Source organism: Mytilus trossulus, unplaced genomic scaffold, assembly GCF_036588685.1.
Source record: "Mytilus trossulus isolate FHL-02 unplaced genomic scaffold, PNRI_Mtr1.1.1.hap1 h1tg000158l__unscaffolded, whole genome shotgun sequence".
Classification (NCBI taxonomy): Eukaryota; Metazoa; Mollusca; class Bivalvia; order Mytilida; family Mytilidae; genus Mytilus; species Mytilus trossulus.
In genome coordinates, this window is record NW_026963304.1 from 801437 (window position 1) to 814208 (window position 12772).

At 32.8% G+C, this 12772-nt stretch overlaps 1 long non-coding RNA gene across 1 annotated transcript; it reads right to left on the minus strand.

Annotated features, from left to right (window-relative positions):
- Window positions 1–411: 411 nt before the first annotated feature.
- Window positions 412–3644, minus strand: LOC134700498 (uncharacterized). The gene is made up of 3 exons (XR_010103900.1): window positions 3441–3644; window positions 2857–2880; window positions 412–496 (listed from the first exon to the last, which is right to left on the minus strand). It is a non-coding gene; the product is annotated as an uncharacterized LOC134700498 (long non-coding RNA).
- Between the last annotated feature and the right edge of the window lie 9128 nt (window positions 3645–12772).

Sequence of the window (12772 nt, forward strand, 5' to 3'; positions counted from 1 at the left end):
TGTAGCTGTGTGTTTTATATTTCTTATGTACAATTTGTTCAGTTCTGAAGTAACTTGTAGTTGTGTGTTTAATACTGCTTGTGTACGATTTGTTCTGTTCTGAAGTAATTTTTAGAACTTTGTTTGTTTTATACTGCTTATGTACAATCTGTTATGTTCTGAAGCAACTTGTTTTTATATTTTTTATACTTCTGTTATTATAGTTCTAAAGTAAATTGTTGTCGTGTGTTTATGTACAATATTCAACATTTTGAAGTTACTTATAGTTTTCACTGTTTCACTGTGCTTTAATTTTAAGTAACATGTAGTTTTGTGTCTTTTTTGTACATGTACCATAAAAGGCTGTATCTTCAAATGATTTTTCTATGAATTATTAAAATAAGGTAGTTTTGAATGTAACTATTTTACTTACATCTTGATAATCAATGTCTGCACCATTCTGTAGGCTTAATTTTAAGGCTTCTATATCTCCATTCCCAGCAGCTGTAGTAAGTTTCTGTAAGTATAACATAGAAATTACATTTAATCTTGATAATCAATGTCTGCACCATTCTGTAGACATAATTTTAAGGCTTCTATATCTCTATTCCCAGCAGCTGTAGTAAGTTTCTGTAAGTAAACCGTAATAAAAATATATTGTAATGAATGTCCTTACTGTTAAATTAGGTAATAATTATGTTTTCTTCTGTTTAGCAATGCCTTCATAAATCAGTAGTTTCCTACCTTCAAATAACAGACAGAGGGGAATTCTTTAAATATCATATAATTGTTGGGATTTATGCATTTTATATTATAAAGAAAAACACCAAGAGTGCACACACTGAAATGTCTCGCCTTCTTTACTAATCATTGATATTATGTTGATAGTCCTAAATAAAAAGCTTTATCACAACTGTCACATAAACTTAACATTAACCAAGAAAACTAAACATTGACCAATGAACCATGAAAATGAGGTCAAGGCATGTACAGCTAACAATTCTTCCAAACAACAGATATAGTTGACCTATTGGTTATAGTTTAAGAAAACCAGACCAAAACACAAAAACTTAACTTTGAGCAATGAACCGTGAAAATGAGGTCAAGGTCAAATAAAACCTGTGCGATTGACATATACATCATAGAATATTTCCATACAGCAAATATAGTTGACATATATTGCATAATGTATTAAATAAAAAGACCAAAACTCAAAAACTGAACTTTTGACCACTGAACCATGAAAATGAGGTCACGGTCAGATGACACCTGCCAGCTAGACATGTACACCTTACAATCATTCCATACACCAAATATGGTAGACCTATTGCATACAGTATAAGAAAAACAGACCAAAACACAAAAACCTTACTGTAACCACTGAACCATGAAAATGAGTTCAAGGTCAGATGACACCTGCCAGTTGGACATATACACTTTACAGTCCATCCATACACTGAATATATACTAGATCTATTGCTTATAGTATCTGAGATATGGACCTGACCACCAAAACTTAACCTTGTTCACTTTTTCATGGAATGAGGTCAAGGTCAAGTGAAAACTGTCTAACTGGCATGAAGACCTTGTAAGGTACACACATACCAAATATGGTAATCCTATAACTTATAATAAGAGAGAATTTAACATTACAAAAAATATTGTTTTCAAGTAGTCACTGAACCATGGAAATGAGGTCAAGGACATTGGACATGTGACTGACGGAAACTTCATAACATGAGGCATCTATATACAAAGTATGAAGCATCCAGGTCTTCAACCTTCTAAAATATGAAGTTTTTAAGACATTAGCGGCTTTCGGATCACTATCCCTATGTCGAGCTTTCTGCGACTTGACAAAAATTGTTAACCTTCAAAAAATATTTTTTTATAGAATCATGGACTAGATTTGGCATATCCTTGATTTTTCTTTCTTGTAGTATTTTCTGGACTTTGACCTTTGTCCTTTCAAAGACACTTTATACACTTAGTCCTTTAATTGCCCCTACTTTTGTCCTTTTTAAGACATGCAGTTGTGTTTTTCATTCACTTAGTCCTTTAATTGCCCCTACTTTTGTCCTTTTAAAGACATGTACATGTAGTTGTGTTTCATTTACTTAGTCCTTTAATTGCCCCTAGGTACTTTCTCATCCTTTTTAATATCAGTTAGTAGAAATCTCTCTATTACTTTACATAAAGAGATACATATATAAATGAATGTAGACTGAATGAATGTAGATGTGGGATATTAAAAAGCAATGAGAATGTAACCAAACAAGAAAAAAAGTATGTTGTATCAGTCAGCTCTGTATACCATACAATAGACTTGTCTTACTTAACTCACATGAACTTAACAATGGCAAGGGGAGATAACTTCTGTATTTTTAATTTTTTTTTTATGTAGAAAAATTGTCCAAATATTTTTTTCAAATAACTCTTCAGACCTTCTTACAGTTACATATTTGAAATTGTAAACAAGGATTCTGAAGGTACTACATAAATAATACACTATCTCCCACCACCCCCTTTAAGGATATTTTTTTTTCTCTCCAACCTCCCGCCCCCACCTCCCATCTCCCTCAAAAGCTGCCCACCCCTCATACATCATGTACATTCATACTTGAAAAGTATTCCCTAAATTTCTTAAACTGCATTTTTGTTTGTCATCAGTTACTGAATACTGATTCAAATGCTGTTTGTGTCACCCGTGTAATGAGTAGAAATGTTTTAGAGTGCACCTTGCTTTGTCCCAGTTTTGTATTTTTTTGTTTTTGGAATAAGTAGTTTGGTAGTTCACTAAGAATTCTACTAGTTTTTATCTAATTGTACACTAATGGGGAACAAAACCACACAAGGAGACTATTAAGTAAATCTTACCTCATGCCAATCCTCCATTATATCCTAAAAATAGAAAAGAAAAATTATATTCGATATATACTGTTGAGTTATCATTGAGGTACATGTATTTTAGTTACTGCCAATTAAAAATACATGATCATTATTGGATGTAATATACTGACCTAATATTTTTATATATTAATGAGACCTACCGAATTAGACTATTTACCGAATTTGTAATCACATAAGCAACACGACGGGTGCCACATGTGGAACAGGATCTGCTTACCCTTCCGGGGCACCTGGGATCCTCCCTATTTTTTTTTTGGGGGGGGGGGGGGGGGGTTCGTGTTGTTTATCCTTTAGTTTTCTATGTTGTGTCATGTGTACTATTGTTTTTCTGTTTGTCTTTTTCATTTTTAGCCATGGCGTTGTCAGTTTGTTTTAGATTTATGAGTTTGACTGTCCCTTTGGTATCTTTCGTCCCTCTATTAGATACTAATTTTAATTGAATAATAATTGCATTGAAACAGTGATTTATCTCAACTTTTCTGGCAATAAGACTGCACTATTAGAAGTTAATGAACTGAACTAAAAAAAACCTTGAAGATTTGATAACATACCAAAATGATGTACAAATGTATTCTACAAGCAGAATGTGACTCTTTCCATGGAACACCAGAACATCTGTTGCACTTTCCCAGGTCTAAGAATTTCAAAAGGTTTTTTTATCAGCTTTAAGGCACACATAAAAAATATCAAGAAACATTTTCTTAAAACACTATTGATAATCTACTAGAACAGTCACAATAAATTCAACTAGTTTTTTTTTTATTTTCTATGTGCTTTTCCTATAACATAGTGGATGTAGTTAGAAGTTGTGTACAATCTTTGTTTTTCCTTCATTGTTGTTTTCAGCAGTGGATTTTTTCTTTTGAAATATTTAAGATTTATCATACCAAGGCTATTTATAGATAATTATATGGCACGGGTTTTGCTCCTTGTTGAAGACTGTTGGACAGCCTGTAATTGTTTATAAATGTGTCCTATGGTCTAGGAATAATGGTATCATTGTTAATCATACCACACCTCTTTTTTATCATATGGTATGGGTTTTGCTCATTGTCGAAGGCTGTTGGACAGCATGAAATTGTTTATATCTTTGTCCTATCGTCTAGGAATAATTGCATCATTGTTAATCATACCACAACTCCTAATTATCATATGGCATGGGTTTTGCTCATTGTTGAAGGCTGTTAGACGACATGTAATTGTTTATATCTTTGTCCTTTGATCTAAAAATAGTTGTATCATTGTTTATCTAACCACACTTCCTTATGATTATATGGTATGGGTTTTGTTCATTGTTGAAGGCTGTTGGACAAACTGTCATTGTTTATATCTTTGTCCTATAGTCTAGGAATAATTGTATTGTTGTTTATCATACCACATTTCCTTATTTTTATACAATAAAAAATGATCACAGATACGCACTCCCTCTTAACATACTTAATGTATTTACAGGATTGAAGCTATAAGTAAGTTTTACAATTTGCCTAAACATATGTTAAGTCCTGGACCATTTGAAGTTTCGAGTGAAAGGCCCTCCTCAAGAAATTCAATGGTCCTAAAATAAGTACTAATGTAACGGATTGTAGGCCATGGACCTTTGTTTTCCAAAATTCAAAGGTTCTCTCACAGAAATGAAAGGTCCCTGACCATTGGGCCCACACTAATTTAAAACTATGAAAATTAAAGTAAGAATAATGTAATGGTGTGTTATATTGCCATATTTTAGGTTGTTGCTTGGTCCTTAACTAAAAGCTCTTTTCAAAAATGGCACTAGCCTATGCTGTGGAACCATAACTTCGAACAAGACAAATAGATCTGTGTCGCTGCATGCAATTGATTGAGGTAAAATATTTACTGAAGCAAAAATGATCATTCCATAAAATCATAAGAGCCAAGAAACTTACATGAAAATTATCGTTGTACAATGAGTGTTGCAAAATTTCAAACTATTGACAAACAGGGAAAAGCTGCACAGCCGAAAAAAAATTGCTAACACGCTACAACTCAAATTTGTCAAACTGTTCATCTAATATAAAATCATTCCCTTCTATAGAAGCCAAGAAAAGTTCAAAGAAAGTTTCATTGTACAATGAGTGTTGTATAATTTCAAACTATCGGCAAACAGGAAGTGACTGCATGGTAGATGTGAAAACTGCTTCGTCTGTATTGATTTACCTCATTTTAGAGAAGCAGCAAATATTAATTTTCAAGTCTTTGGTTGAACTGTCCAGGGTTCAAACCCACCACCTCCCACACTTAAGGTTAACACAATACCACAACACTGTGAAGATTAACGAGGCAGTTTTTATGAGAAAAAAAATTGTTATGCAATCTTAAACAAGAGGAAGAGCCTGAATCGCTCACCTGAATTTTTTTGGTTTAATCTCTCATCAATGATTATTTTGGCTTTTCAATTTATTTAAATGTTCTTTGAATCGTCCTATTTTCTTCAAAAGCAAAAACAAATCATTTTCTCCTGTGTTCTATTTTAGCCATAGGAGCTATGTTTCTTGACATACAAGGAAATGAAATATAAAATTTATACAAGATACTCTAAAACTCTAAAACTCATTTAGCCTTAGTTTGGCTGAAATTGATACAGCAGTTTCAAAGGAGAAGATTTTTCAAAGTAATTCAACATGATGAACAAATTGTGAAAAAAGTCTTTAAAGGGCAATAACTCCTTAAGAGGTCAATTGACAATTTTGGTCATATTAACTTATTTGTAGATCTTACTTTGCTTAACATTTTTGCTGTTAACAGTTTATCTGTATCTATAATAATATTCAAGAAAATGACCAAAAACTGCAAAATTTCCTTAAAATTACCAATTAAGTGGCAGCAACCCAACAATGGTTTGTTTGATTCAACTGAAAATTTCAGGGCGTATAGATCTTGACCTAATAAACATTGTTATCCCATGTCAGATTTGCTCTAAATGCTTACGTTTTTGAGATATAAGCCAAAAACTGCATTTGACCCCTATGTTCTATTTTAAGTAACGGCGGCCATGTTTTTTGACGGATCAAAAATCGAAGCACACACTTTGTGCAGGATAACCTAAGAAACAATCATGCTAAGTTTCATTCAAATCCATTCAGTAGTTTCAGAGGAGAAGATGTTTGAAAAATTGTTAAAGACGACGACGACGATGACGGACGCCAAGTGATGAGAAAAGCTCACATGGCCTTTTAGGCCAGGTGAGCTAAAAATACGATACATACTAATTAGATAAATACTGATGAATGTACCTCTGAGGTCAGCCTATTTTATAAGTATAAGGTTGTGCCATCATCTATATATAAAGCATCTGTGAAAATTAACTATAAATCATATTTACTTGTTTAAGCCTGAAATATGTAAAATATATGTATCACTTAAAAATACTTCATTGGTACTTCTATTTATAGTTAACTGTTATGAAAGTTTCTTATAAATATATCAATGTTTGTGTGTTGTCTCCTTGTATAAACATATCAATGTTTGTGTTTTATCTCATATCAATTTTTGTGTATTATCTCCCTTTCTTATAAACATACCAATCTTTGTGTGTTATCTTCCTGTATAAACATATCAATGTTTGTGAATTATCTCCCTGTATCTTGTTAACATATCAATGTTTGTGGGTTATCTCCCTGTTTCTTATAAACATATCAATGTGTGTGTGTTATCTCACTGTTTCTTATAAACATATATATCAATGTTTGTAGGTTATCTTCCTGTATAAATATATAAATGTTTGAGTGTTATCTCCCTGTTTCTTATAAACATATCAATGTTTGTGGGTTATCTCCCTGTATAAACATATAAATGTTTGAGTGTTATCTCCCTGTATCTTATAAACATATCAATGTGTGTGGGTTATCTCCCTGTTTCTTATACACATATCAATGTTTGTGTTATCTCCCTGTATAAATATATAAATGTTTGAGTGTTATCTCCCTGTTTCTTATAAATATATCAATGTTTGTGGGTTATTTCTCTGTATAAACATATCACTGTTTGTGGGTTATCTCCCTGTATAAACATATCAATGTTTGAGGGTGATCTCCCAATATAAACATATCAATGTTTGTGGGTTATCTCCCTGTATAAACACTGGCAGACCTATTTGGAAAATCACCGCGATTTTTGTAAAATATTCGGTGTTTTTTGGCCAATCTCCGCGGAACGGATAATAAATAGAGGTTCATCGTAAATTTTCCGCTTTACAGAATATTTTGCGGTTCTCCGGAGATTTTCTGTGTCTCAGGGAATTATCCGTTTGTCCGATAAAACGGGTGTGTATTGAGTCATTGATAGAACCAGTGATGCGTGAGCGACGGTTATTAAAAGGTCGGTTGTATAATCCGTTATGCGTGAGCGACGTTCAATCATTAGTTTATCGTTGTATAATCCGTTAAGTGTGAGGGACGGTTGTATTGAGGTACAGATTGTGATATATGTAGAAGTTTACAGAACTACTAGTATCATTAATGGATTGAGATAGAAGGAATTTAAAAAAATTTATCACATAATGTTTCTGTAAATTTAGAGAGAAACAGATTATATATTTCTCGGGGTTAAAGGTTTACGTTTATGATGGAAAAATACATGTGTATGTTTGAGGCCGCAGATCATTTAAACTTCATTGGCAAATAGGAATTTTTAAAACGGTCTTGATCACCTGCTGATCCATTAATCTTTCAGAATGAAATGCACATTTATACCTCTTTGGGTTGAAGGCATATATTAGCAAAATTAACAATATGCTACGATGAGATAATAACAAGTTGCGAATTTTAGTCCGAATGTGTATATATATGAGCATATGGACATACATTCATCTTTATAATTAATCAGTTCATCTGCCATTTGTTTTATTAAATTACTTTTCAATTGTGGTATAAATACAATTTTATCATTGTGTAAGACGATTTGAGAATAGCTTTCATCGTAAATACTTCAGAAATTATAATTGATTGAAGAACCGTTTATTGGAACAAAAATAAAATGAACGGCCTGGAGGAAGTTCTAACCTTAGTTGATATCAGGGGTCAATTGGTATAGAAGTAAGTAACGTAATACAACGATCGTCGATGCATAATATGCACATGTATGTATATAGTATGCATACAACTGGATTTCGACAACTCGTGGGTTGTCTTTTAGACAAAGAAGTTCCATTTTAAAGATATGAAAGTACGTCAATGCACGTCTTGTAAACTAATCTGTTACTTTTTGAAATATAAATAAGTTATATTTAAAAGATTGGATGGTTATATTTCACACGCATCAAAGTTCTTCTGTCATCATTACTGTTTTTCAATTATTTTTTAAGAGTTCGATCTTAAAACTAAGTTCGTCCTGACATTTATGGAATATTTGCCACTGGAAGTTAAACAACCAACAATCAATCATCTTATTACAAAATTTAAAATATGCCTGAGCGATAATATTCTTTTAAATTTTAATGTGAAAGACAGTTTCTCCATTTATAAGAAGACACTTCCAGGTCTAATGTTAAGTGTATCTACATTCCGGGATTGAGATTTATTTACTATACTAGCAACAAAAAAAAGAAAAGAAAAGAAATGATGATACGTTTTTTTTAATAATTAAATAATTAACGTTAAAAATATATGTAATTAACTTGATCTAAAACTTGACCTCGCTCATAATAGAGAATGTTAGAAATCAATTGTGTCGACTGCACAGGATTTTCCAACGGCGGGAAATACCCTGTAACTATAAACACAGGTGATGTTACTGACCGATTGTGGAATGTCAATTCAGGGTTAAAGTGATGTGTAATGATTGACATTATTGTGCGCTTGAAAGTTGAGGCTATAGTAGGTTCATTTCAATTGATAATCGAAAATCGAAAATCATTTTTTTTTCAAATCAACGATGAAGTTTTGGATATTATGGAAGGGATTTTTTTTAAGGACAACGGAGGTTCCTTAAAAGTCTATAGGAAAATATACAAATAAAATAATATAAAACATTTTCGAAGGTGTCTTATAAATCAATGATAAAGCGACTTCATCAGTATTGACAGTTATAAGATTGCAATCAGATGACTTTTAATTTTGTTTGTGTTTCAGGAGTGGGAGTGTAGAAGATTAATTTACCTTATATTACATTGTATTTACAAATGTTTGTTTATATTGCTTGACCCTTATGGGTGTAATTTTGCAATAAAGATTAAAAATATATACTTAGGATGTTCCATTCTCAGCATTGTTTCTGGTCTGTTTGTTCGTTTGTTCGTTCGTCCGTCTGTCCCGCTTCAGGTTGAAGTTTTTGGTCGAGGTAGTGTTTGATGAAGTTGATATCCAATCAACAATGATCAATTTTAAACTTAGTACACATGTTCACAATGATATGATCTTTCTAAATTTAATGCCAAATTAGAATTACCTCATTTCCTCAGTCCACTCAGGGACTTTCTATACTAAGTAAAGAAAGTCCCAGGTCTGTTAAACATAGAAAAGGATAGTGCGGATTGGGCATCCGTGTATACTAGTGACACATTCTTTTTTTTAATTTATTAAACTTGTTTTCAGTGGCAGATCCAGATTTTTTTTATACATAAGGAGAGGGGAGACTAACTGATAATTTAATGAGAGGACCAGCTCCAGTCATTCCTAAGTGATTCCCTATATAATCAATATTTATTTTTCAACAAAAGGGGGCGGACACCGTGTCATTCCCCCTTTATAGCCGACTGAGAAACTCAAAGGGCTGTTTAGGCAGTCAATGTCGTCAAAAACTTCTATGTGTTGTATAGCCAGTCATTGAGTCAGTGTCGTTAAAAACTTCCATGTATATCAATCAATCAAATCAAGACTATTAAAAACTATTATCAACCCCATTCCCCACTAAATCCGGCTCTGGTTCTATTAATTTCATTACTTTTTCAGCATACTAGTATCGGGAGCATGTGAGTATGGTAGCACTCCGTAGATAGGTCTTTAGTTTTGCATGTATGACACTAACAGTTGGCCTAACGTATTAGAAGGCCAGGGTTGGAAGGTTATTTAACATTCTGTGGCTCAATTGTAACTATATTTTCTTTGAAGTGCTACCTAAGCCGTGGCCTGGTGAACCCTACCCATTTTTTCAAAGGATTTTCCAATAGCACATCGAAACACTTCCAGCATTCTATATTTTTTTCACCCAAAAAATTGTACCTCAGCATAATACAGGTCATGAGGTACATTTGTTTGAGGAGGGGGTTTCAATTACTGTTTAATTTCCTGTTACTATGAATTTTCTGGATTTTTTTTTCATCAGATTTGCCCTGTTGTCTTTTCTTTTAACTCCGTGTAAACCCTCACACGCGATGTTTACAGAATTATTTGTTTGAAAAATTAAATTTGTTGTATTACCGCTTTTTATCAAAATAATATTTAGATAGCTTTATTAGCGCCTTTTCAAAGTCCAAGCATTGAACATTGCAAACACATATAGATATTTTCAAATGAATTAGAAAATATCTTCCCAAATCGACAGAACGTACAGAGAGATATTTGCCACTGGTCTTTACCCAGTTAACGATTCACTCTTAAATGCATTTCTCAAAAAAAACGATGGGAAACAGAAAAAAAACAGACTATATCTTTTGGATAAACAGCCAAGGACATTTCCAGACATGAATATAACTGCATGGACCATCGCTTACAAGTTTTGTGACAGAACAGACTTACAACTTTACTATAGTACATGTTCAGTGCTTAGAACTGAATTTTACTCCAGTTTACATAGTGCATTCTTTTATGTTTTATGATAACAGAACTGTGTTTTATCAAGGTTTATCATAACTCGTATGGTTTTATGATAACTGATTTCTGAGGAATATGTTTAATACTGCAAACTTGATTTAAAGATACGTTTTTTCCAATTGGCGCTAAAGAAAAGCACCATATGAATATGCATGAACCTACAACGATTGCTCAAAATCGTTATTTAAAAATCCTGTTTGTGAGATGCAGATTCATTTCAATACCGAAATTTCGTCTATATATTAAGTTTCACAAGTGTATAACACGGAGAAGCTATCAGAAGGTACATTACTCCCATTTTGTTTGGGTGTGAACCATCGATGTTTACAGCAATATCAAAGAATAAGATGATGATGGTAGAAAGAACTATGGGCGTCATGTGGCAAATATTACATGCATATCGGACCATGAGTTGTCAATCTGTATGACAAGATTTCCAATACAACCATATTATTGAGAAGGAATGTTTACATGCTATTCTCTCGTACTAGTATTACAGGGTTCTTGTGTCGTTCACCTTTGACACACATCTTTTTAACGATGTTTAAAAAAAGACAGAACCAATTTAATGTCATATATCCCTATTTTTTAATATAACTATAAAATACCCCTATTTAGCGGACAAGCAGTTTATTCTTTTTTCTGTTATTGAATATTGAATACCAAGAAGGAAAATAAATCCCCAAAATTAATTTGAAACTTTGATACTCAATAGTTTTCCAGCAAAATATTCACATCCCTTGGGGATAATTAGTGTTTTTTGTCCAGTGGCATATATAACATGCATGTCGGAACAGGAAATTTGGCATAATGTACTTTCAGAACCATGTTCACATCATTGTACATTAGGCAGCAACCATATGATTTTCTGGGGGGGGGCTATGGTTTTTTTTTCTGTACAAACTTTTTTTTCGCCTGTGGCGAAAAACAAACTATTTTTTTCGCGACAAGTCGAAAACAATTTTTTTCTTTCAATTTTAGCATTACATATAGTGGCAGCTGAGGGTGTAACAAGCAATTTATATAATTTTGAATTGCAACTATCTATAGTTCCGTAACTTTCCATCAAGGCGTATAAAAGAATGGTCGATAAGTGCGTATATTTTTGTTAAATCAATATTTCTTGGTTGTTTCAAACTGTCCTTCACTTTTGAGAACGAGTACTTACATTTCCCCAAATTTACCCTTGGAAAAAATGTGAAAACAGATTTTTATTTTATCAAATCTTTTTTTTTTGGAATTATTTAGATTTTTATAAATAATATTCTTTACACCAGAAATGTAATTTATAAACAAGCTTATGCGTTTAGTAATGACTAGTATATCAGACATGCAAGACAGAGATTTATACTATACACCTGATAGTTCAAAATGGAAAGTTTCAAGTTATCGGTCGTATACACTGATCAATACCCTTAGAAGTGAAGCGATGCATGAACTTGCAAGTCCGACAGGAAATCGCTAGAATACCTGAACGTGTCACCTCACAATACATTTGGGAGTAATACCTTTAGCCATGCTGGTGATCAGACAAGGGAAGGTACGAATTTTATTACATAAAAGAATTATGAACAAATTAGATTTTCTAAAACAATTTTCACGGAACACTTATTTACGCTCATTTATGACTTTGAACTATGACTTTTTCACCAATTCCCATATCAACAGTTAAAAACGACAGACCTTGGTTACCACGGTATAGCTGACTTATATTAAACCAAATTTCAGAAATCCTTGTATTGTAGTTCCTGAGAAAAATTTTCAACTTAGCTATCATGTGTAAAATCAATCAAGTGTTCGGTAAACAGGAAGTTGTTGAGTGATTTATCTGAAAACGCATCAAGTTCCAAGTATAGCTGACTTATATCAAGCCTGAAACCAAATTTCAGAAATCCTGGTAGTGTAGTTCCTGACAAAAAATGTGACGAAAAATATTCATGGGACGGACGGACTGACTGACAGACTGACGGACGGATGGACGGATGGACTGACGGAAATACAGAGAGAGGTAAAACAGTATACCCCCTTTTTTTTCAAAGCGGGGGTATAATTAAATGTCTTACAATGCAAAGCTAGTTATTTGCGATATGCGATGATGTGTAGCTGCATGGTAGATT